The 22,938-nt window shown below is 41.3% G+C and overlaps 1 long non-coding RNA gene across 1 annotated transcript in view; it reads right to left on the bottom strand.

Annotated features, from left to right (window-relative positions):
• The window catches only part of LOC129620966 (uncharacterized), a 33,287-nt gene extending 13,960 nt beyond the window's left edge, over positions 1 to 19,327 (bottom strand). The window contains exons 1-2 of the long non-coding RNA XR_008698957.1: positions 19,203 to 19,327; positions 2,134 to 2,265 (exon numbers count right to left, since the gene is read on the bottom strand). This is a non-coding gene — a long non-coding RNA (uncharacterized LOC129620966). The remainder of the gene's footprint in view (positions 1 to 2,133; positions 2,266 to 19,202) is intronic.
• Positions 19,328 to 22,938: the final 3,611 nt, after the last annotated feature.

Genomic DNA, 22,938 nt, shown 5'->3' with positions numbered 1-22,938 from the left:
TGTAAGCTTTTTCTTGATAGCTGGAGATGATGTACCGGGTAGAAGGAAGTGCTGGGCCTTTAGTGATATGAGGGGAAGTGGTGGGCATATGAGAGGATTTCTATAGTCCTGTGATTATGTCTCAGTCTCTTAGTGAGCCTCTGCCGCTGGACTGGGAACTTCTCAAGTGTTTCTCATTCCTGCTCCCCACCCTCTTAGGTGGAACAGGCTGCCTAGACTGGGCTGGGGTTGGGTTCTCCCATAACTGAGCAGGCTCAGCTATGCCCTGCTTACGTAGTTTCTCCTGAGGACAGGTGTTAAGAAGCACAGAGTGCTCTGGTATATTCAGAATGGTTCCTTCTCCTGTCCGGCTCCAGGAAGCCGGAGGGGATTTTTCTGTGCTGTTTACTGTGGGAACCTGATCAAGCTCCTGCAGGCACATCCCAGAATATTGTGGCGGTTGCACTATGGCTGGGTGCCCATTCACCAGTTACAGCGCAGGTTTTCCCGGCCAGCACTGACTCCTGTAGCTGTCTCGGCTGGGGAACGAGTCTCTGCTCCGTTAAGCTATTATTCTCTGTAATCTTGGGAGCAGCGGTTTACTGTGTCCTGCCTCTCTTAGGCATCCTAAAAGAATTGTTGGTTGTTCAATCTGCTCAGCTTTTCACATGTTGTCAGGACAGAGTAATGCTTATATGCAGAACTAGCAACTGGAAGTCCTGTGAGAATCTCAGGGCGATCCTTAACAGGTAGCCAGGGCTAGGAAAACTGATGACCAGTGCCAACAACCTCTCCAACAGGGAAGATCATTGGCCACCAGGTGGCACCCAAACAACACCCATGGCTCCAAGAACATTGGGCTAGATTCTCCCGGATTAATAAATTCATCTCTTCGGTGCAAGGTTTAGACACACACTTTAGCGCTTTAAATGCCAATCCATCAAAGATCATGACGGTTATATGAATAGTGATTTAAACATAAAAAATAATAAAGAATAGCTCTCACTCTGACATTTGCCTCAGCCCAGGATACCTAGAGTTTTTCTGTTTGCCATTTTCTGATAAAGTTGACTGAGCTAGGCTAAGGATGGGTCTTAGGCTTGAAACTGCTTTGTCATGTGGAAAAAATGGAAGGGAGTCTTGGAGGCAGGGTGTTCCCTTGTGGCTACTGCCTTGCCTGGATGAGGCAACATGAGGTTTTTTATTCTTCTCCAACAGACAGCAGAATGAGCTCTGTGGACTGCATTGTTTTGTCTTAACACAGTGGATGGTGGGAAATTCATGGTGAGAAGCGTGTGGAATGGTTAGGCCTGGGAGGCAATAGCCATCTTTCCTTTTGCCTGCCACAAAATCAAGTCCATCCTTCAGTCTTAACTGCTTAGTCTCAGAGTTTAAGGCAAGCACTACTCAATGTGTCACCTTCAAGACGTAGCTATATCCCCAACACTAGCTATCATGTTGCTGGCAACAGTATTATGCCAGAATGCCCAACTTTGTGCCTGCTTATTTACTATCTTATTTTCAGCGCCTTCCGTGGGCCAGGCCTATGTGAAAGATTTGAGTACGCCCACACATTAACTCCCTAGACTGTGAATGCCAACCTGCAAAATAGCTATTACTAGCCCATTTTACAGATGAGAAAGCTTAAGCTCAGAGATGCTAAGTAATTTGACTGCAGGCACATGCATCTTTTGATTCTGAGGCCAGGGATATAACCAAGTCAGAGAGACCTGGGATCAAATCCCAGCCATGCCACTGACTGGCTGTATAAACTTGGCACACCTGTCATCTTCCTGGGGTTTCATTTCTTCATCTGTAGGATGGATTGTTATAGAAATCAGACAACGTACAGGAAAGTAGCTAGTAAGGTACCCAAACATGGCAGGCACTTCATAAATTAATCTGTTCATTTTCCCTTCCTCCCTTATTCTTTCCAGCTGGAATAAGGTGGGTGATCAGATGTGAGCTCAAAAAGGGAGTGAGGTCCACAATTCCAGCACCTTTGAAGTACTCTGAGCACTCAGTGCTACATGGTGACACTCCTTTCCTGATTGGACAATGAAGCCCTTTCTCACATGTGCCTTCTATTACATAAAAAGGGAAGTATCAGAATTTCCACATGGTGAATGTGCTGAGCTACTGAAACACTTTTACCAAGGCAGGAAACTTCTTCCCAGGAAATCCATGGTTTTTCAAATGTCCGGCACAGTTTGAATGCCCAGAGGCAGGAGATGGACTAGGCCAGCATGAGGTCAGGGTCTTCCACGGTGTTCTGCTTGCAAACCCCTAAAAGAATTGTACACTTTTAAAAAGTTGATCTCAGAAACTTTTGTTATTTCTTGCATATCACAGAAGTTGACATTTTAACAAAAACCTTTCACATTCTTTTAAATACACACAATGGAAAATAAATACTATGCAATTTGATTCCCATTGTTGTCCATTTAAAACATGAATGAACTCATCTTTAACAGTCAAAAATTCCACATAATTTTTTTTCTTGAACTCAGAATTTTGCATAAAAATAGCTTTATATCTCAAAGTTTTAAAAACTGATTACCTTATCATCCTTATCTGCAACTAAGACATGGGAAAATAGATTTAAATTTTTTAGTTTCAAATGACCATGGAGCTCTAAATGTTAAAAAAAAAAAATTCTAGATTGAGTTATCATTGCCATTAATATTAGCATGTGCTCTGCTGTGCTGTGCTTGGTTGCTCAGTCGTGTCTGACTCTTTGCAACCCCATGGACTGTGGCCTGCCAGGCTCCGTTGTCCATGGGGATTCTCTAGGCAAGAATATTGGAGTGGGTTTCCTAAGCCCTCCTCCAGGGATCTTCCCAACCCAGGGATCCAACCCAGGATTCTTGCATTGCAGGCCGATTCTTTACCATCTGAGCCACCAGGGAACCCAAGAATACTGGAGTGGGTAGCCTATCCCTTCTCCAAGGGAAATTCCCAACCCAGGAATCAAACTGGGGTCTCTCACATTGCAGGCAGAGTCTTTACCAGCTGAGCTACCTGGGAAGCCCCTAATATTAATAAGAGCCTGGCAGGCTACAGTCCATGGGGTTGCAAAGAGTCAGACATGACTGAGCAACTTAGCACAGCACAGCACATGCTAATATTAATGACAATGATAACTCAATCCAGAACTCAATCTCCAACTGTGGGAAAGAATTCCTTAGAAGAAACAGAGCAGCCCTCATAGTCAACAAAAGTTCAAAATGCAGTATTTGGGCACAATCTCAAAAAATGACAGAATGATCTCCATTCATTTCCAAGGCAAGCCATTCAACATCACAGTAATCTAAGTCTATGCCCCAACTGGTTGGGGTATGCGCCAACCAGTAATGCCAAAGAAGCTGAAGGTGAATAGCTCTATGAAGATCTACAAGACCTTCTAGAACTAATACCCAAAAAAAGATGTCCTTTTCATCATAGGGGACTGGAATGCAAAAGTAGGAAGTCAAGACATAACTGGAGTAACAGACAAATTTGGCCTTGGAGTACCAGATTGAAGCAGGATGAAGGCTAACAGAGTTTTGTCAAGAGAATGCACTGGTCATAGCAAACACTCACTTCCAGCAACATAAGAGAAGACTCTACACATGGACATCACCAGATGGTCAATACTGAAGTCAGATTGACTATATCTTTGTAGCCAAAGATGGAGAAGCTCTATACAGTCAGCAAAAATAAGACCGGGAGCTGACTGTGGCTCAGATCATGAACTCCTTATTGACAAATTCAGACTTAAATTGAGGAAAGTACGGTAAACCACTAGGAATTTCAGGTATGACCTAAATCAAATCCCTTATAATAATGCAGTGGAAGTGACAAACAGATTCAAGGGATTAGATCTGAGAGACAGAGTGCCAGAAGAACTATGGATGGAGGTTCATGACACTGTACAGGAGGCAGTGATCAAGACCATCACCAAGAAAAAGAAATGTAAAAAGGCAAATGGTTGTCTGAGGAGGCCTTACAAATAGCTGATAAAAGAAGAGAAGTGAGAGGCAAAGGAGGAAAGGAAAGATATACCCATTTGAATGCAGAGTTCCAAAGAATAGCAAGGAGAGATAAGAAAGCGTTCCTCAGTGATCAATGCAAAGAAATAGAGGGGAAAAATAGAATAGGAAAGACTAGAGATCTCTTTAAGAAAATTAGAGCTACCAAGGGAACATTTTATGCAAAGATGGGAACAATAAAGGACAGAAACAGTATGGAACTAACAGAAGCAGAAGATATTAAGAAGTGGCAAAAATACACAGAAAAGCTACACAAAAAAAGATCTTCATGACCCAGACAACCACAACAGTGTGATCACTCACTTAGAGCCAGACATCCTGGAATGCGAAGTCAAGTGGGCCTTAGAAAGCATCACTACGAACAAAGCTAGTGGAGGTGATGGAATTCCAGTTAAGCTATTTCAAATTCTAAAAGGTGATGCTGTGAAAGTGCTGCACTCAATATGCCAGCAAATTTGGAAAACTCAGCAGTGGCCACAGGATTGGAAAACGTCAGTTTTCATTCCAATCCCAAAGAAGGGCAATGCCAATGAATGCTCAAACTACCACACAATTGCACTCATCTAACACACTAGCAAAGTAATGCTCAAAATTCCCCAAGCCAGGCTTCAACAGTACGTGAACCGTGAACTTTCAGATGTTCAAGCTGGTTTTAGAAAAGGCAGAGGAACCAGAGATCAAATTGCCAACATCTGTTCGATCACAGAAAAAGCAAGAGAATTCCAGAAAAACATCTATTTCTGCTTTACTGACTAAACCAAAACTTTTGATTGTGTAGATCACAACAAACTGTGGAAAATTCTGAAAGAGATGGGAATACCAGACCACCTTACCTACCTTCTGCAAAAACTGTATGCAGGTCAAGAAGCAACAGTTAGAACTGGACATGGAACAACAGACTGGTTCCAAATAGGGAAAGGGTTACATCAAGGCTGTATATTGTCACCCTGCTTATTTAACTTAGATGCAGAGTACACCATGCGAAATGCCAGGCTGGATGAACCACAAGCTGGAATCAAGATTGCTAGGAGAAATATCAATAACCTCAGATATGTAAATGACACCACCCTTATGGCAGAAAGTGAAGAAGAACTACAGAGCCTCTTGATGAAAGTGAAAGTGGAGAGTGAAAAAGTTGGCTTAAAACTCAGCATTCAGAAAACTAAGATCATGGCATCTGGTCCCATCACTTCATATCAATACATGGGGAAACAATGGAAACAGTGAAAGACTTTCTTTTCTTGGGCTCCAAAATCACTGCAGATGGTGACTGAAGCCATGAAATTAAAAGACATTTGCTTCTTGGAAGAAAAGCTATGACCAACCTAGACAGCATATTAAAAAGCAGAGACATTACTTTGCTGACAAAGGTCCATCTGGTCAAAGCTGTGGTTTTTCCAGTAGTCATGTTTGGATGTGAGAGTTTGACTATAATGAAAGCTGAGCGCCAAAGAACTGATGCTTTTGAACTGTGGTGTTGGAGAAGACTCTTCAGAGTCCCTTGGATGGCAAGGAGATCCAACCAGTCCATCCTAAAGGAAATCAGTCCTGAATATTCATTGGAAGGACTGATGCTGAAGCTGAAACTCCAATTCCTTGGCCACCTGATGCAAAGAACAGACTCATCAGAAAAGACCCTGATACTAGGAAAGATTGAAGGCAGGAGGAGAAGGGGACGACAGAGGATGAGATGATTGGATGGCATCACTGCCTCAATGAACATGAATTTGAGCAAGCTCTGGAAGTTGGTGATGGACAGGGAAGCCTGGCATGCTGCAGTCCACAGGGTCACAAAGAGTTGGACATGACTGAGAGACTGAATTGAACTGATTAGATTGAGACAAAGATTAACACAACTTCTGTTCCTCTTTCCATCTCTATATGTGTAAATCATTAGAAAATATGTTTATATATATATATATATATATATATATATATATATATATCAGTGGGTGGAAATGGGAGAAATTTTACTACATAATGTCATGCAGCTTTTTAAACAGTCTTAAGTTATATATCAAAATCCCATTGTAATCTAATGCCATGCTGTGTCCCTAACACATATATGTCTAACTAATGAAAAACACAAAGCCTTGACTTCAATTTATGGGTTCTTGATTAATATTAATAACTAATACTTCAGAGTACCCTTTGTTGCTCTGGAGGCAAAGAACCATAGTAAGAAGGGAAAAGGGTGTATAAAGTCCCTTTCTTCTGTAAAGTGAGTGAGGCAGGATTATAAAGGAAGATGAAAGGAAAAGATTCATGATGCAGGGGTTGTGGCCACACTACAAGGCAGATATAGGGCTCTGTTTTCCTGTTGACAATGAGCTGGACTAAGGACATGGACTTGTACTATGGAAAGTGAAATAGACCGAAACAGTCTTTAATGTAAAGCAAAAATGGACAGAACTACAAGGATAAATAGACAAATCTTTTATTTCAATGGAATATTTTAGTATATTCATCTCAGTAATTAATAGGACATGCAGACAAATAAATCAACAAGGGATACAGATTTGAATAGCTCATGTAACACACTTGACGTAATGCACATGTGTAGACCCACAACAACCATCTGCAAAATATACATCCTTCACATCACACCTGGAATATTTAGAAAAATTGCCTATACAGTAAGGCTATAAGTCAATTTCAAAAGGATTAGCTATAATGCCATTAAGATACGAATCAGTAATAAAAACATAATGGAAAATCCATCCTCCCCTGTGACACGTGGAGAGAAGAAGCACAGCTGGTGACCTCAGAGATGTCAAAGCTGTAACTTCTTCCCATGGGAACATATTAGAATGTGTCTGAGGATTTGTCCACTCAGAGTCCCAGAATTCTTAAGTAATCCTCAGTCCAAATCAATAAGAAAACAACAACCCAGTAGGGAAGTGGGCAAAGCCTTGAGGAAGGAGTTCTCAAATGAAGAAATCCAAAAGTCCAGTACACAAGGTTCAGTGTGAGGAAAATGCAAAGTAACATCACAATTAGATATCACAGAATACTGGTCAGATTGGCAAAAATTCTAATGACTATTAAGCAAACCCACTCCAGAATTCTTACCTGGAAAATCCCATGGACAGAGGAGTCTGGCGGGCTACAGTCCATGGGGTTGCAAGAGTTAGACATGACTTAGCAACTAAACCACCACCACCATCATCAAGCCAATGAGAGTAATTTCATACAGTTCTGGTGGGGAGGAGAACTGGAGCTTAACTTCAAACACCAGTTTAGCATGATCTAATAAACTTGAAGATGCCCACAGACAATGATTCAGCTGTTCCACTCCCTGAGAAACTTGTGCTCATGTGTCCTAGGAGACATGCACAAGCATTGTTCACGAATGCCCCATACCAGAAACAACCCAAATGTCCATCACCAGGAGAAGAGGCAAATAAATTGTATTGGAACATCCGATAAAATGCAATGCTACATTGAAATCTATGAATGCATATTACAAAGTTCAAATGAATCCAGTTTGCTTTTCAGTAAACTCTACTGAATCTAACATACATACAGAAAGGTACACAAGTTATCATTGTATAGCTCAATGGATTTTCACAAAGTGAACATAGTCATGTAACCAACACCCCAAAAGCTATATATTACCCCATTAGATGATGAGTTTCTTTAGAGCAGAGATAATAATCCCTTATATTTTCATTACCTTTTGACTTTATAATACCTTTTGTACACTCTATCTCATTTAACCCTCATAATAATCCTAAATGTAGACCAAGCAGGTATTATCAATACATATCTCTCTGTTGTGGAAATTGACTCTCAAAACAGCTGAAAGTCTTGGCCAGTCAGGTGGATACCAGATGGGCCAAAATGAGTATGCCCAGATCTCCTTGGCCTTAATGCATAACTCTTTCTCCTACATAATACTGATCTGGTCAACTGGACTCATTAGCCTCCAAACGGCATCTTCCAGTTCCAACAACTCATAATGTTTTGGGATCATAGACTTCAAAAAGGAGTTAAATATGACCTATCTGGGACCAGAAGGAGGCAAATGCAATGTGGTTTCCCTGCTGGCTCAGCAGTCAAGAATTCACCTTTCAATGCAGAAGATGCACATTTGATCCCTGGGTCAGGAAGATCCTCTGGAGAAGGAAATGGCAACTTACTCCAGTATTCTTGCCTGGGAAATTCTATGGACAGAGAAGCCTGGCTGGCTGCAATCCATGGGGTTGCAGAGAGTTGAACAAAAGAAAGTTGAAGAATTGATGCTTTTGAACTGAGGTGTTGGAGAAGACTCTTGAGAGTCCCTTGGATTGCAAGAAGATCCAACCAGTCCATCCTAAAGGAAATCACTCCTGATTATTCATTGGAAGGATTGATGCCGAAGCTGAAGCTCCAATACTTTGGCCACCTGATGTACAGAACCGACTCATTGGAAAAGACCCTGATGCTGGGAAAGATTGAAGGCAGGAGGAGAAGAAGATGACAGAGGACAAGATGGTTGGATGGCATCACTGCTTTGATGGACATGAGTTTGAGTAAGCTCTGGGAGTTGGTGATGGACAGGGAAGCCTGGTGTGCTACAGTCCAATGGGTCACAAAGAATTGAACACAACTGAGTGACTGAACTGAACTGAACTAGTGACTAAACAACAACAACAAAGTGTACCAAGCAGTCCTTGATTAAACAATGTGCTCATGGGCTTGGGAAAAGCTCCTAGAATCCTCCATTTTAATGTCAATGTGCTATATTTTTTTCCCTTTTTAAAACTGAAATATAGTTGATGTACAATATTATGTTAGTTTTAGGTATATTACACAGTGATCTTACATTTGCATATATTTACCACAACGAGTCTTGTAACCATCTATCCCCATACAATGTTACTACATTATTGACATATTGCTTATGCTATGTATTACATATTCATGACATTTATTTTATTACCAGAGATTTGTGCGTCTTAGTCCTCTTCACCTATTTTGCTCTCCCCTCCACTTCCTCTCTTCTGGCAATCACCCATTTGTCCTCTGAGTCTTTTCATTTTGTTTCATTGGTTGGCTTGTTTTGTTTTTGTTTCCACATATAAGTGAGCTCATATGATATTTATCTTCATCTGACTTGTTTCTTTAGCATAATACCCTCTAGGTTCATCCAAGTTGTCACAAATGGCAGGACTTCATTATTTCTTATGGCTGAGTAGTATTTCATTGTGTGTGTGTGTGTGTGTACATACACATACCACATCTTTTTTATCTATTCATATATTGATGGATACATAGGTTGTTTCTGTATCTTGACTGTTGTGGATAATGCTGCAGTGAACATATGGGAACATATGTCTTTTCAAATTAATATTTGGGGTGGGGGGGGGTTGAAAAATACCCAGACGTGGAATTGCTGGACTGTATGGTACCTCTTTCAGGATCTGGAATAGCTCAACTGGAATTCCATCACCTCCACTAGCTTTGTTTGTAGTGATGCTTTCTAAGGCCCACTTGACTTCACATTCCAAATCCTGAAAGATGATGCTGTGAAAGTGCTGCACTCAATATGCCAGCAAATTTGGAAAACTGAGCAGTGGCCATAGGATTGGAAAAGGTCAGTTTTCATTCCAATCCCAAAGAAAGGCAATGCCAAAGAATCCTCAAACTACCGCACAATTGCACTCATCTCACACGCTAGTAAAGTAATGCTCAAAATTCTCCAAGCCAGGCTTCAGCAATATGTGAACCGTGAACTTCCTGATGTTCAAGCTGGTTTTAGAAAAGGCAGCCAACATCTGCTGGATCATAGAAAAAGCAAGAGAGTTCCAGAAAAACATCTATTTCTGCTTTATTGACTATGCCAAAGCCTTTCACTGTGTGGATCAAATAAACTGTGGAAAATTCTTCAAGAGATGGGAATACCAGACCACCTGATCTGCCTCTTGAGAAATTTGTATGCAAGTCAGGAAGCAACAGTTAGAACTGGACATGGAACAACAGACTGGTTCCAAATAGGAAAAGGAGTTCGTCAAGGCTGTATATTGTCACCCTGTTTATTTAACTTATATGCAGAGTACATCATGAAAGAAACACAAACTGGAATCAAGATTGCCGGGAGAAATATCAATAACCTCAGATATGCAGATGACACCACCCTTATGGCAGAAAGTGAAGAGGAACTCAAAAGCCTCTTGATGAAAGTGAAAGAGGAGAGTGAAACAGTAGGCTTAAAGCTCAACATTCAGAAAACGAAGATCATGGCATCCGGTCCCACCACTTCATGGGAAATAGATGGGGAAACAGTGGAAACAGTGTCAGACTTTATCTTTCTGGGCTCCAAAATGACTGCAGATGGTGACTGCAGCCATGAAATTAAAAGACGCTTACTCCTTGGAAGGAAAGTTATGACCAACCTAGATAGCATATTCAAAAGCAGAGACATTACTTTGCCAACAAAGGTTCGTCTAGTCAAGGCTATGGTTTTTCCTGTGGTCATGTATGGATGTGAGAGCTGGACTATGAAGAAGGCTGAGCACAGAAGAATTGATGCTTTTGAACTGTGGTGTTGGAGAAGACTCTTGAGAGTCCCTTCGACTGCAAGGAGATCCAACTAGTCCATTCTGAATGAGATCAGCCCTGGGCTTTCTTTGGAAGGAATGATGCTAAAGCTGAAACTTCAGTACTTTGGCCACCTCATGCGAAGAGTTGACTCATTGGAAAAGACTCTGATGCTGGGAGGGATTGGGGGCAGGAGGAGGAGGGGACGACAGAGGATGAGATGGCTGGATGGCATCACTGACTCCATGGACGTGAGTCTCAGTGAACTCTGGGAGTTGGTGATGGACAGGGAGGCCTGGCGTGCTTCGATTCACGGGGTCACAAAGAGTCGGACACGATTGAGCGACTGATCTGATCTGATCTGATGGTACCTCTAATTTTTTGAGGTATTTCCATACTGTTTTCCATAGCGGCTGCACCAGTTTACATTCCCAACAGCGCATGAAGCTTCTCTTTTCTCCATATCCTTTCCAACATTTGTCATTTGTTGTCTTTCTGATTATAGCCTTTCTGAAAGGTGTAGAATGATATCTCATTGTGGTGAACAAAATTCTTTTACATGTTATGTTTTGAGTAAAAATTCATGAATAATATATAATTTATTGTATGTAAATTATACCTCAATTAAGTTGATTTTCTAAAAAAAATGATTCATACCACTGGTAGTCCCTTGGGTGGTTAGCGCAGTCTGGACCCTTCTCACTGGTTCAGTAGTGGCCACACGATGGTAGACTTGAAGTCCAGGACAAGATCTATGACATGAGAACTTTAACTGTGAGGCTCAAGAAAATACTTGAATAAATGTAAATTTACCACATGCATGAGAAGAATCAATCAATATGTCAAAGATGTCAATATTCTTTAAGTTAACACGGGTTTTTCATCTTTTATGTGTGTATAGACAGGCTGGTTCTAGTTTTGTTTTTTTTTTCGGCTGCACTCGTCTTCATCGCTGTTCATGGGCTTTCTCTAGCTTCAGCAAGCAGGCGCTATGCCCTAGTTGCAGTGTGCAGTCCTCTCATCGCAGTGGCTTCTCCTGTTGCGGAGCGTGGGCTCCAGGGTGCGTGGTCTTCAGTAGTTGTGCCACAGGGGCTCAGTAGTCGTGGCTCACGGACTCTAGAGCATCAGGGTCAGTAGCTGCGGTGCACAAGTTTTGTTAGCCAGCAGCATGTCAGATCTTCACTGACCAGGGATCGAACCTGTGTCCCCTGCACTGCAAGGTAGATTCTTAACCACCGGATCACCAGGGAAACCCTTAGTTTTTATTTTTAACAATAAGGCAATAAATAAGCAATAATATTCAGAAGAATTCTGATAAAAATAATGAGGGACCAATATTCCTTTCACTTATTTTAGTATAGTAATTTAAAAGGTGGTACTGAAATCAATGGAAAATAATAGAAGATTCAAGAGATCTAAATTTAAAAATGTGGTAATAATTATAGTTTATAATTATAAATATAAATATAAAATATAAATAATTATAGATTATAGTTCTAATCAGTGGGGAAAAGATGAATTATTTAACAAATGGTATTGCAACATTTGGGTAGCCATGCAGCTTACACAAGGACAAATGACAAATGGATCAAAATGTAAGTATAAAAATGGAAGAAACAATCAAAGTACTAGAATAAATAACGATGAAAAAATTTCAGTGTAAGAGTGAGGAATCCTTTTCTAAAACACAAATCCAGAAGCCATGCAAAAAGTAGGGGGGATATATATACATGTACATACATATATGCATATATGATAAATCTGACTACACACACACCCAAAATACCATGAGAAAAATAAACATGCGAGTGCCAGAAATACTCAAAGTACAACCCAAAGGAACATATAAAGTACTGGTAGACAAATAACTCAGTAGAAAGATGGATAAAGGATTGGAACAGACAGTTCACAGATAAATAAAAATGCATTCATCTTAGACATATGAATCTATGCTTAACTTCTCTCTTTTTAAGGAAAAACAAATTAAAATCCCACTGAGATCTCACTTTTAATCTAGTAGGCTGGCAAAAATAAAAAAGATTGATAATACACTGGGATGGTAAAGATTCAAAAAACCCAGTTCTTTCACACAGTCTGTGAGGGACTGAAAACTGGTATGGCATTTATGGTGGATAATTTGGCAGTATCTGTAAAAATCCTGACTATTCGTACCTTTTGACTTAGGATTTTTCTCTTCTCAGAACTGATCCTTGTAAATATTTTCACACATGGAAATTATACTATACCAGGTCATTCTATACAACATAGTAATATCAAAAGATCAGAAACCATCTAAATATCCATCAATAGGTGACTGGTTAAACAAAATGTGATACATACATACAGCGGAAAAATCACATAACTGTCAAAAATAGTAACAAGGCTTTTAATGTACTACTATGAAAATAAACCTCTCCAAGATAAATTAAGTGAAAAATGTGTAAGACTATGTACATGGTATTCTACCAGGAGGCTGCCAGGGATAGAAAATAGATACTTGTTGAGACACACTTATATGTATGCATATAAAATCTCCGATAGTCACAAGGACCTGACAATCACAGTTGCCTCTGGAGAGAAAGATGGACTGGAGGGTGGAAGGGAAGCGTTTTCACTGTATATAACCACTTATTGCTGTTTAATTCCAGACTACGTCATTGTATAACTTATTCATAAACATTTGTTGTCATTATTGTTCAGTTGCTAAGTCATGTTCGACTCTTTTGCAACCCTACGGACTGTAGCCCCTCCTGGGTCCTCTGTCCATGGGATTTCTCCAGGCAAGAATACTGGAGTAGTTGCCACTTCCTACTCCACGGAATCTTCCTGACCCAGGGATTGAATCTGCATCTCCTGCATTGGCAGGAAGATTCTTTACCCCAGAGCCACCTGGGAAGCCCTCATAAACACTTAAATATATGAAAATAAACATAAATCAAAGAGAACACAGGAGGCCAGTGAACAGAGCAGAGCCTACCAAATTCAACCAGTAGCCCCTACATAAGGCTGAGACTGAGTCAGCGAGTGAGGACAGTGAGGTTTGGGTGCATGTCAGAGAGGGTCCCCTGCCAGGCTCAGGTTGGAGGGGGCTCTCATAGAGAGTGACTGAGTGTTCCTGATCTGCCACCAGACCCCCGGGCTGGAGAAGCCACCTCTCACTGTCTGTGCCCCACGGAGCTGGACACTGTGGACCTGGGCAGGAGTGACAGGCTCTCAGGTAGGGCTCCTGACACCTGAAGGGGGCGCTCCCCCTCCAGCAGCTCTGGGCTTCTGTAGTATAACCCCCAACCCCAAAGGGGACTGCGTACCCGAGGACTGCACTCCTGGACCTTACCAGCCTCTGACTGGTGCCACTTGATTCCTCCTTCTTGGCAAGGGTCACCCCACGAGAAGACCCGCTTCTTCGGTGTGGTGAGAGCATTTACGATCTAGTCTTTTTTATTTTTTTTAATTTTTATTGGAATATAGTTGCTTTATAATGTTGTGGTAGTTTCTGCTGTACAGCAAAGTGAATCAGCTACGTGCGTGTGTGCGTGCTAAGTCACTTCAGTCGTGTCCGACTCTGTGCGACCCTATGGACTGTGGCCCACCAGGCTCCTCTGTCCATGGGATTCTCCAGGAAGGAATATTGCAGTGGGCTGCCATGCCCTCCTCCAGGGGATTTTCCCAACCCAGGGATCAAATCCGCATGTCTTATGTCTCCTGCATGAGCAGGCGGGCTCTTTACCACTAGCGCCACCTCTTTTTTTTTCTTTACTTTCCTTCCCATTTAGGTCACCACAGAGCACTGAGTAGAGTTCTCTGGCTATACAGTAGGTTCTCATTAGTAACCTTTTTTATATACAGGATCAAGAGTGTATATATGTCAGTCCCAATCTCCCAATTCATCCCAACCCACCTTCCCCCTTGGTAAGATCTAGTGTTTTAGCCTCCTTCCAACTGCACCCCTGCAGTGGTCTCCAAGGGGCTGATGCTTGTGGGGTGGGATGGGGGGCCGGGTCTGGCTTACCAAATCACGCAGCAGACTCCCCATTATCCAGCCTCAAAGGCTCGCTCTTTCAGGACAGATGCAACGCTGCCTTAGTTTTACCCCATACAGGGTACACAGAAAAATCTGACCGCCTCCTGGAATAGCCCTGGCCTAAACCACCCAGCAGGGGAGCTGCTGCAGAGGGGGTTGCCCAGCATCACAAGCTCCGTCACCTCTGCTAGAAGCAGAGGAGTCCATCTGTAGACACTGATGGACCTCTGTCCTCAGATTTCACCTACCTCACTGGGCCCTAAATCCTTTTACTGTCAAATTTCAGACACAGAATTAGATTAGTGATAATATTCAGTTCCTATCACATGGATACCATGACATCCATGTGTTCTCCAGGGGGCTCCCAGGAGGTGAGGGGTGAGCGGCGTCCGCATGGCCTGGAGCAGTGGCAACTGTACCCCTGACGGCTTCCCATGGATGCACTGGAGCTCACAGGCACTGGGCTACACGGGCTACAGACTCTACTACCTCCTTTCAGCTTAAGTAACCTGCCCCAAACGTGGCAAAATCGGGCCTACAAAAGGACCTTGGATCAAAGATAACACTAACAAAGCAAGCACAACTCAACAACAACAAAGGGGCAAACCTGACATATCTCCTGTGAGTTTACAAGGTCTGAAGCAGCAACCATCCAACAACCAGGTCTGACAATCAGCCAAAAAGGCTTGAATTCATCAAATGTATTAATTTATACTATTAGAGGTATATTAATTTACACACATTATTATTAACTATCAACATCACCTCAAGTACACAAATGTAAAGCAAGACATTTCAATAGCTGTGTGCATGTTGGTTTAGGGGGAAAAAGGCATCAGAAAACTTCCTTTTTAAAAAAAATCTCAAAATAATCTTTCATGTTAATAGCAAAATATAAATTATTCAATCTTGATTACGTTTGACTTAAGAGTATATGATATATTGTATATAGATTGTTGCTCCAAGTTGCTAAACATTTCCTGATTTTATTTCCAAAAAGACTTCCTAGTTAAAAAAGAAAAACTTTAGAAATAGTAAATGAGAATTAATGCCAGGGTGTTCTGAGTATCTTGCATCTGATTCATGAAACAAAAGAAAGGCTGTGTTCAACTCTCAAAATTTGGTGCCAATATTGCATATTCAACAATCTACTTAGAACATCCATTTAGCACATAATCTATAATTAAGTGTATAGTTTTTTAATCATTGTTCAATGCCAGGCCATGAACAGAAAATTAAAATAGTGAGAATTATATTGTTGTTCTGAAGAGAAGAAATTATCTTAATTATTTTTAAATTACCCCTTCACAAAATAGAAACAGAAATTCATTCTGTTGTATTTTTTAGGATCCAAACCCAGAAAACAAATTTATATGATAGGTGAATTATATACTTAGAAACAGCTTAAATCTCAGAATCATTAAATTTAAATCATTAAATCTCATAAATCATATAAATACTTTTAATATCTGGCTTCAGAAAAGTATTTTGTTGTTCATTGAGCTGATCAGTCCACAGTTTGATATGACCAGATATCACCTCCTCCTCCAGCCTGCCAGGGTAGGAATGATGACTCTCTTCTTGCATGCTCATGACACTTCATACATAAATATAATATGGCACTGCCCACAGACAGCCATCATCATGGCTCATTTTGCTTTGCAACTGACTAGATCTAATTCTTCTAAGGCTGAATCCACTTTTTGTTTTTTCCCTACATCTCCCAGAGTGACTGATGTACAGTAGACATCAGTGAGTATATGTAAAATTAATGTATCTTACTGAACTATCTGTACCATTTATGAGGGTATATATTCTGTACTTGGGTATGATGGTCCAACCTATCTACCAAGTGATCTGCAAGACTAAGTCTTCAAGTGGGGCTCAGAGTAAGAGCAAATTCTTTAGTGGGTACAGGCTGTCACTCAGGCTTATGACACAACAGATTCAGTGGTACTCAAAGCTTTATTTTTATTTATTTTTGGCTGTGCTAGGTCTTCATTGCTGCATGCAAGCTTTCTCTCATTGCAGTGAGCAGAGGCTACTCTCTAGCTGGGAGCACAGGCTGATTGTGGTGGCTTATCTTGTTGCGGAGCATAGATCCAGTAGTTGTGGTGCATGGGCTTAGCTGCCCCACAGCACACAGGATTGTCCCGGACCAGGGATTGAACCCATGTGCCCTGCATTGGCAGGTGGTTACTTAACCACCGGGCCACCAGAGAAGTCCTCAAAGTTGTGTGGAATAGGAAATTCCAGTAAGAGAATCACAGCATAGTCCCATAGAGTTTTGAAGCAAAGCTGTGCCTTTCTGAGCTGATAACTATTCTCCCCCTGAGCAGACCCTGACTTGCCTCAAGGACTTCACAGAGTTTCAACACTCGGCTGTGTGTTTGGTTTCCCAAAAAGTCAACTCTGAGATGGAGAATGTCTGAGATGGAGATCTGAGACAGGAGGCACATTGGGGACTGCACTTGGGTACAGCAACTGTAAGAGACCATAAGAGTCAGGATTGGGCAAGAGGAGAAGTTGAATGGTGATGCAGTTGCAACAGAAGCCTCAACTGATCACACAGGGAGTTCTGGAGTAGAGCTGTCTCTATAGAGTTGTCTTGCCTTAAAGAGAAAAGGGAGCCAGATATTGCTACAACGACCAGGTACTGGATGTGGGCTTCCCCCAGAGAGGGGGGGCAGAACTTTGAGCAAGTCTGCTTCCACAGGCTCTGGGACCCTGAGTGACAATGTGGCTTGAGCTTCCTATCATGAATTGAGTGCTCTCAAACCCGCTAAGCCATAAGGGTTGGTGCGAGCAGAAACAATTTCTTTTCATTGGAAGTGCTGTCTGTGAGATTAGGTTCAAGTACGTCTGGAAGAAACAAGCAAGTTACATCTATCACCATTTGCTACAGTGCGGCTCCTCCTTCAATTCACACCGCCATATGAGGACCTTCTATTGCCCAGCAGATGGGCAAAGTCGGACACGACTTAGTGACTAAACAGCAACAGCAGGAACAACTCGGAGTTAGCCCCTACGAGGTTGAAGTGCTGCCCTGAAGGCTCTGGGAACTAAGGTGTAAAACTGGGAGGGGCCACTTTCACTGTTATACCCGATAAATCACTGGGCAAGCTCTTGTTCCCCATCCCCAAACCTTGGGTTCTACTACTTTTGTGAACTAGGTCCTCAGGAAAAGTGTTATTTCTTCAGGAGATAAAATAATGGTCCCATTAAACGAAGCGGAGTAGGGGCTACTGACCATTCAGGATTCCTCAGGTCAAACTGAGAAAGCAGGTCAGGGGTTATTGGTATTAATTATCACAGGAAAATTAAGATGCTGCTACACATCTGGTACAGGAATGACCATATTTAGGACTTAGGATAGTCATTAGGGAGCCATTTAGAATCTGGAAATAGCTAAAGAACAGTAATTGCATGTCCAATATTAAACTTCAATTAAAGATGAAAGTAACCCAATAAAACCATAGAAAAATATTTCTCAGCTTTCTTATCACCTTTGTAACCAATTCTCTGTGTTACATTTCTTCTAAGTTTTCATGTGGCTTCCATTGCTTAAACCATTTAGGTATGAAGATGTTTTTCATCAAGTAAATAATCCCGAATAACCAATGGACTGACTAACAGCCAAGGTAACATGGAATGGTGATGGAATCTCAATGAAAAATTTTACTTTTTCAGTGAGAAAATATCAGTGATGACCTTTGTGATCAGTTAGAGAAATAAGAACTGAAGGGTCTGTACATATTTTTATGGACCTATCATCTATTGATCATTTTTTTCCCCTTTTCCTCTCCCACTCATATTTTATGTGAAAAATGTTGTTGATGCTTAATTTCACAATGAATTCACTAGGCCATGAGAAGCCACATCCAAACTAGATGGGGAGTGCTGAAATTTACCTGGAGATCTTGGATCCAAGATTAATATGATGACTGATGGAATTTGCAGCTCCTCTTGTCAGAGGGAAGATGGAGAAGGCTTTTGTAGGAGAGAGGTGTTTCACATCTGACATTAAACATAGGTGGGAGCATAAGAATGAATGCTGGATAGTAAAAGGGATGGACTATGCTGGTCCTGAGTCTGTTTCCATCAGATCCACTCCATCCAGATTCTCTTCCTCTGCTCTGCTCTATATCTCAAGGCTGATCCCTGAAGACTCCATTTCCAAGTGCCTTGATGGGTCTGCAATGGGAGGTTCTGGAGGTAGAAAATCCAGCCCTCTTCATGTCAGATGGCATCTCCAGAAGTAGGTGAATTTCCTCCCTGGTTTGAGCTCCCATAGGAAAGGTCTGCCATGACTGTAGCTTCTACCAGTGACCTTGGCCCTGGGCTCTGGTTACCGCCTTTCCCTCTCCCCCACCTAACAGTAGTAGTGCCTTCTTGCTACTGGCAATCTTTGGGGTTTCTAATTTCCCCTATTTTATTTCTCAGCTTTCTTATCACCTTTGTAACCAATTCTCTGTGTTACATTTCTTCTAAGTTCTCATGTGGCTTCCATTGCTTTCTTTTTTTAAATTGAACTCTAATTGATTGTCTATTTCTTAATTAGACCCTGACAGGTTAACTGCCCATGAAGAAGAAACTGATTAAAGAATGATAATGATAATCACAATAGTTTATATTTATTAAGAACTTACTGGGACAACTCTGGGGTCCAGTGGTTAAGACTCCATGCTTCCAGCAGCCCGGGTTCAATCCTTGACCAGGGAACTAGATCCCACATGTTACAGTTAAAGATCCTCCATGCTCCAACTAAGAACCTGTACAGTCAAATTAATGAATTAATTTTTTAAAAAACAACTTACTAAGATCTAGACCTTGTGCTAGATCTTATATGCATTAACTAATTTAATCTTCCCAATAACTCTAAAAGGTTACTCCCATTTTGTTTCAATAGGTGATACAACTTGCCAGAGTTACACAGTCAGTGGCCCAAGTGAGTCTTGAACACGAGTCAGAGTGAAGCAAATTCATACTCATCACACTCATTCATCACCATAATGCATATTGTACAAACATCACACAATATTTTGATAAACAGTATTTTCAAAATAATAAATTTTCCAAACAGTATTTTCAAAAAATACATATATACAAAAGTGTCGATGATATAATATTAAGTTTTTAAAAGTAAAATAGAAAACTCCATGTATAGGATCGTAAGAGTTTTTTTTTTTTTCAGTTGAATATGTATGTATTTATCTCACAAATGGTACTGGATTTCTACATGGTAGAATTACAGGCCATTTTTATTTTCCTTCATATGCACCAATATTCTTTTCTGAATTTTTCCCTTTTAAAAAATGGGTGTGTATGATCTTGTGTTTGTGAGGATTAGGTGTGATACCTCCAAGATGCCATCAGATTCAGACTACTGCCCTCTTGTGGCTCCAAGCACCTCAGTGCGCTACCTCAGAGGCTTGCCATTCCCATACCAGTAGCAGGAAAGAGGGAGGAAGCACCTAGCCCTTTAAAGAAGTTTTCCTGGAAATGTCATACCCTTGTTTCCATAGCATGGACCAGAAGTTAGTCACAGGGTCACCCGAGCTACAAGGGAGGCAATAAATATAGCCATTCAGCTGAGTGCCAACATGGGTTCAGTTAGTTAAGAACGGATATGTAGCCAATTGATATTCTCTTGTATAGACCATTATAATCAGTATAAAATAAAAAATACATTATGTTGCTTTAATTGTTCAATTCTATTACATATTTTCTAACTAGGTTCCATTTATATCCAAACAGAGATGTTTAACCTTTCAGCCTATTACAGAGGGTATAGTACATGGGGAGTGATTTTTTGAAATACACTTTTAATTTTGGAAAATTTTAGACTTACAGAAAATTGCAAATGTAGTACCGAGAACTCCTCATCTACCCAGTTTTGGTTTCTCCAAATACTGTCATCTTAAATTACCATGGTGCATTTGTCAGAACTAAAAAGGCAACATTGGTACATGGTACATTCAGTTGAGTTCAGTTCAGTCTTTCACTCGTACCCAACTCTTTGCAACCACATGAACCAAGCACGCCAAGCCCCCTGTCCATCAATAACTCCCGGAGTCCACCCAAACCCATGTCCATCAAGTTGGTGATGCCACCCAACCATCTCATCCTCTGTCGTCCCCTTCTCCTCCTGCCCTCAATCTTTCCCAGCATCAGGGTCTTTTCCAATGAGTCATTTCTTTGCATCAGGTGGCCAAAGTATTGGAGTTTCAGCTTCAACATCAGTCCTTCCAATGAACACCCAGGACTGATCTCCCTTAGGATGGACTGGTTGGATCTCCTTGCAGTCCAAGGGACTCTCAAGAGTCTTCTCCAACACCACAGTTCAAAAGCATCAATTCTTCAGTGCTCAGCTTTCTTTATAGTCCAACTCTCACATCCATACATGACCACTGGAAAAACCATAGCCTTGACTAGACGGACCTTTGTTGGCAAAGTAATGTCTCTGCTTCTTAATATGCTGTCTAGGTTGGTCATAACTTTCCTTCCAAGGAGTAAGAGTCTTTTAATTTCATTGCTGCAATCACCATCTGCAGTGATTTTGAAGCCCAGAAAAATAAACTCAGCCACTGTTTCCCCATCCATCTGCCACGAAGTGATGGGACTGGATGCCATGATCTTAGTTTTCTCAATGTTGAGCTTTAAGCAAACTTTTTCACTCTCCTCTTTCACTTTCATCAAGAGGCTCTTTAGTTCTTCTTCCCTTTCTGCCATAAGGGTGGTGTCATCTGCATATCTGAGGTTATTGATATTTCTCCCGGCAATCTTGATTCCAACTTGTGCTTCCTCCAGCCCAGTGTTTCTCATGGTACATTACCATTAACTAAACTCCAGATTTTATCAGATTTCACCAGGTTGTCCTTTTTCTGTTCCAGGATCCAAATCAAGATCCTACATTATATTTACTTATCATTTTTTCATAGTTTTCTCTGGTCTGGGGCAGTTATCAAGTCTTTCCTTTTGAAATTTGTGTTTCTAATGACCTCGACAGTTTTGAGGAGTACAGACCAGGTATTTGTAGACTGTCCCCTGGTCTGGGTTTGTCAGGTGTTTTCTCAAGGTTAGACTAAGGTTACAGGTTTGGGAGACGTGTTGTGCAGAGGTGAAGTGCCTTTCTCATCACATCCCATCAGGGTGCCTGCTATCTACAAGACATCTCAAGGTACTCGCTGACGACGTTAACCTTTGTCACTTGATAAAGGTGGTATTGGCAAGTTATCTAAACTGTAAAGTTATTATTTTTTCCTTTCCTGTATGCTACTCTTTGGAAGTGAGTAACAGTCCAGGCCATACATGGAGTAGGAGGTGAAGGTATCTACAAAGATTATTTGGGATTCCTCTGTAAAGAAATGTTACCTCTTCTCAGTGAGGGAGTAAAATGGATTGCTTTTGCTTCAAGACAGTTAACAAGTGATTAGAGTGTCTTTACAGGGATTGTGGTCAGTTCTGGGATATCCCGATGTATCCCTAGCTTCAAGGAGCAAACAGTCATGGTCTAAAGTGATAGGTGCTCTAAAAGGTATTTGTGCCATGGAGCCTGGATTGCCCAGGTGAGGGAAGGTTTATTCTCTGGGAGAGAGATGGTCAGGAAAACCCTCTAGGAGGAAATGACATACAAGGTTATGTACATTTATCTGGTTAAGTAAATTGGAGATCCCATTAATCATTAGCCCAAAAAAAGGACAAAAACTGGCCTGCAGGCTGTGAAACTGGCGGTGTTTGGTTTGCTGAATCTGAGGTGGGATTGTCCAGTGGACATCTGGACATTATGACCTGGGTCCTGGGAAGAGGAAGGAGTTTGAGAGAGATTTGGAAATTTCCCCTGGGATGGGCAGAGTCTCAAGGGGGCCTCAGGAGGGGTCAAGTCTTATGAGAGAGCATGAAGAATGAAAAGGGGGGTAAAGGAGAAAGTGAAAGGATCAAAGGTCCCTCCTACTTTTAAGGCTTCTCAAGGTACCCACTCTACTAGGGAGACTCAGGCAAAGGCTTGTACCTCCACTACGACAGGAAGCAAGACCACATTTACTGCCAGAATGAAGTGTGTATGGATGGAAATCAGTCAGCAACCTCAAAGCAAATATACCACAAGGGGATTTTTCAATGACTTAATGATTGTGTGATGGATGATAGATACTGAGCATGACTTCTACCTCCCTGAACCCTTGAGATAATATCTCCAGCAAGATTAAAACCAAGGAAAGATGTCTTTTTCTTGACTTTAAAATGTTCAGGTATGTGTTTCTGCTGATTATGTTATATCTGTTCAACATAGACAATAAATAAAATTAAGAAACAAGCAGTAAAAGTTACTAATGATCGTATTTCACAAAATAACTGGAAGTTTTGTATATGAACACACACACATAT

The sequence above is a fragment of the Bubalus kerabau genome, chromosome 10 (assembly GCF_029407905.1).
Source record: "Bubalus kerabau isolate K-KA32 ecotype Philippines breed swamp buffalo chromosome 10, PCC_UOA_SB_1v2, whole genome shotgun sequence".
Classification (NCBI taxonomy): Eukaryota; Metazoa; Chordata; class Mammalia; order Artiodactyla; family Bovidae; genus Bubalus; species Bubalus kerabau.
This window is presented reverse-complemented; position numbering and strand designations above follow the sequence as displayed.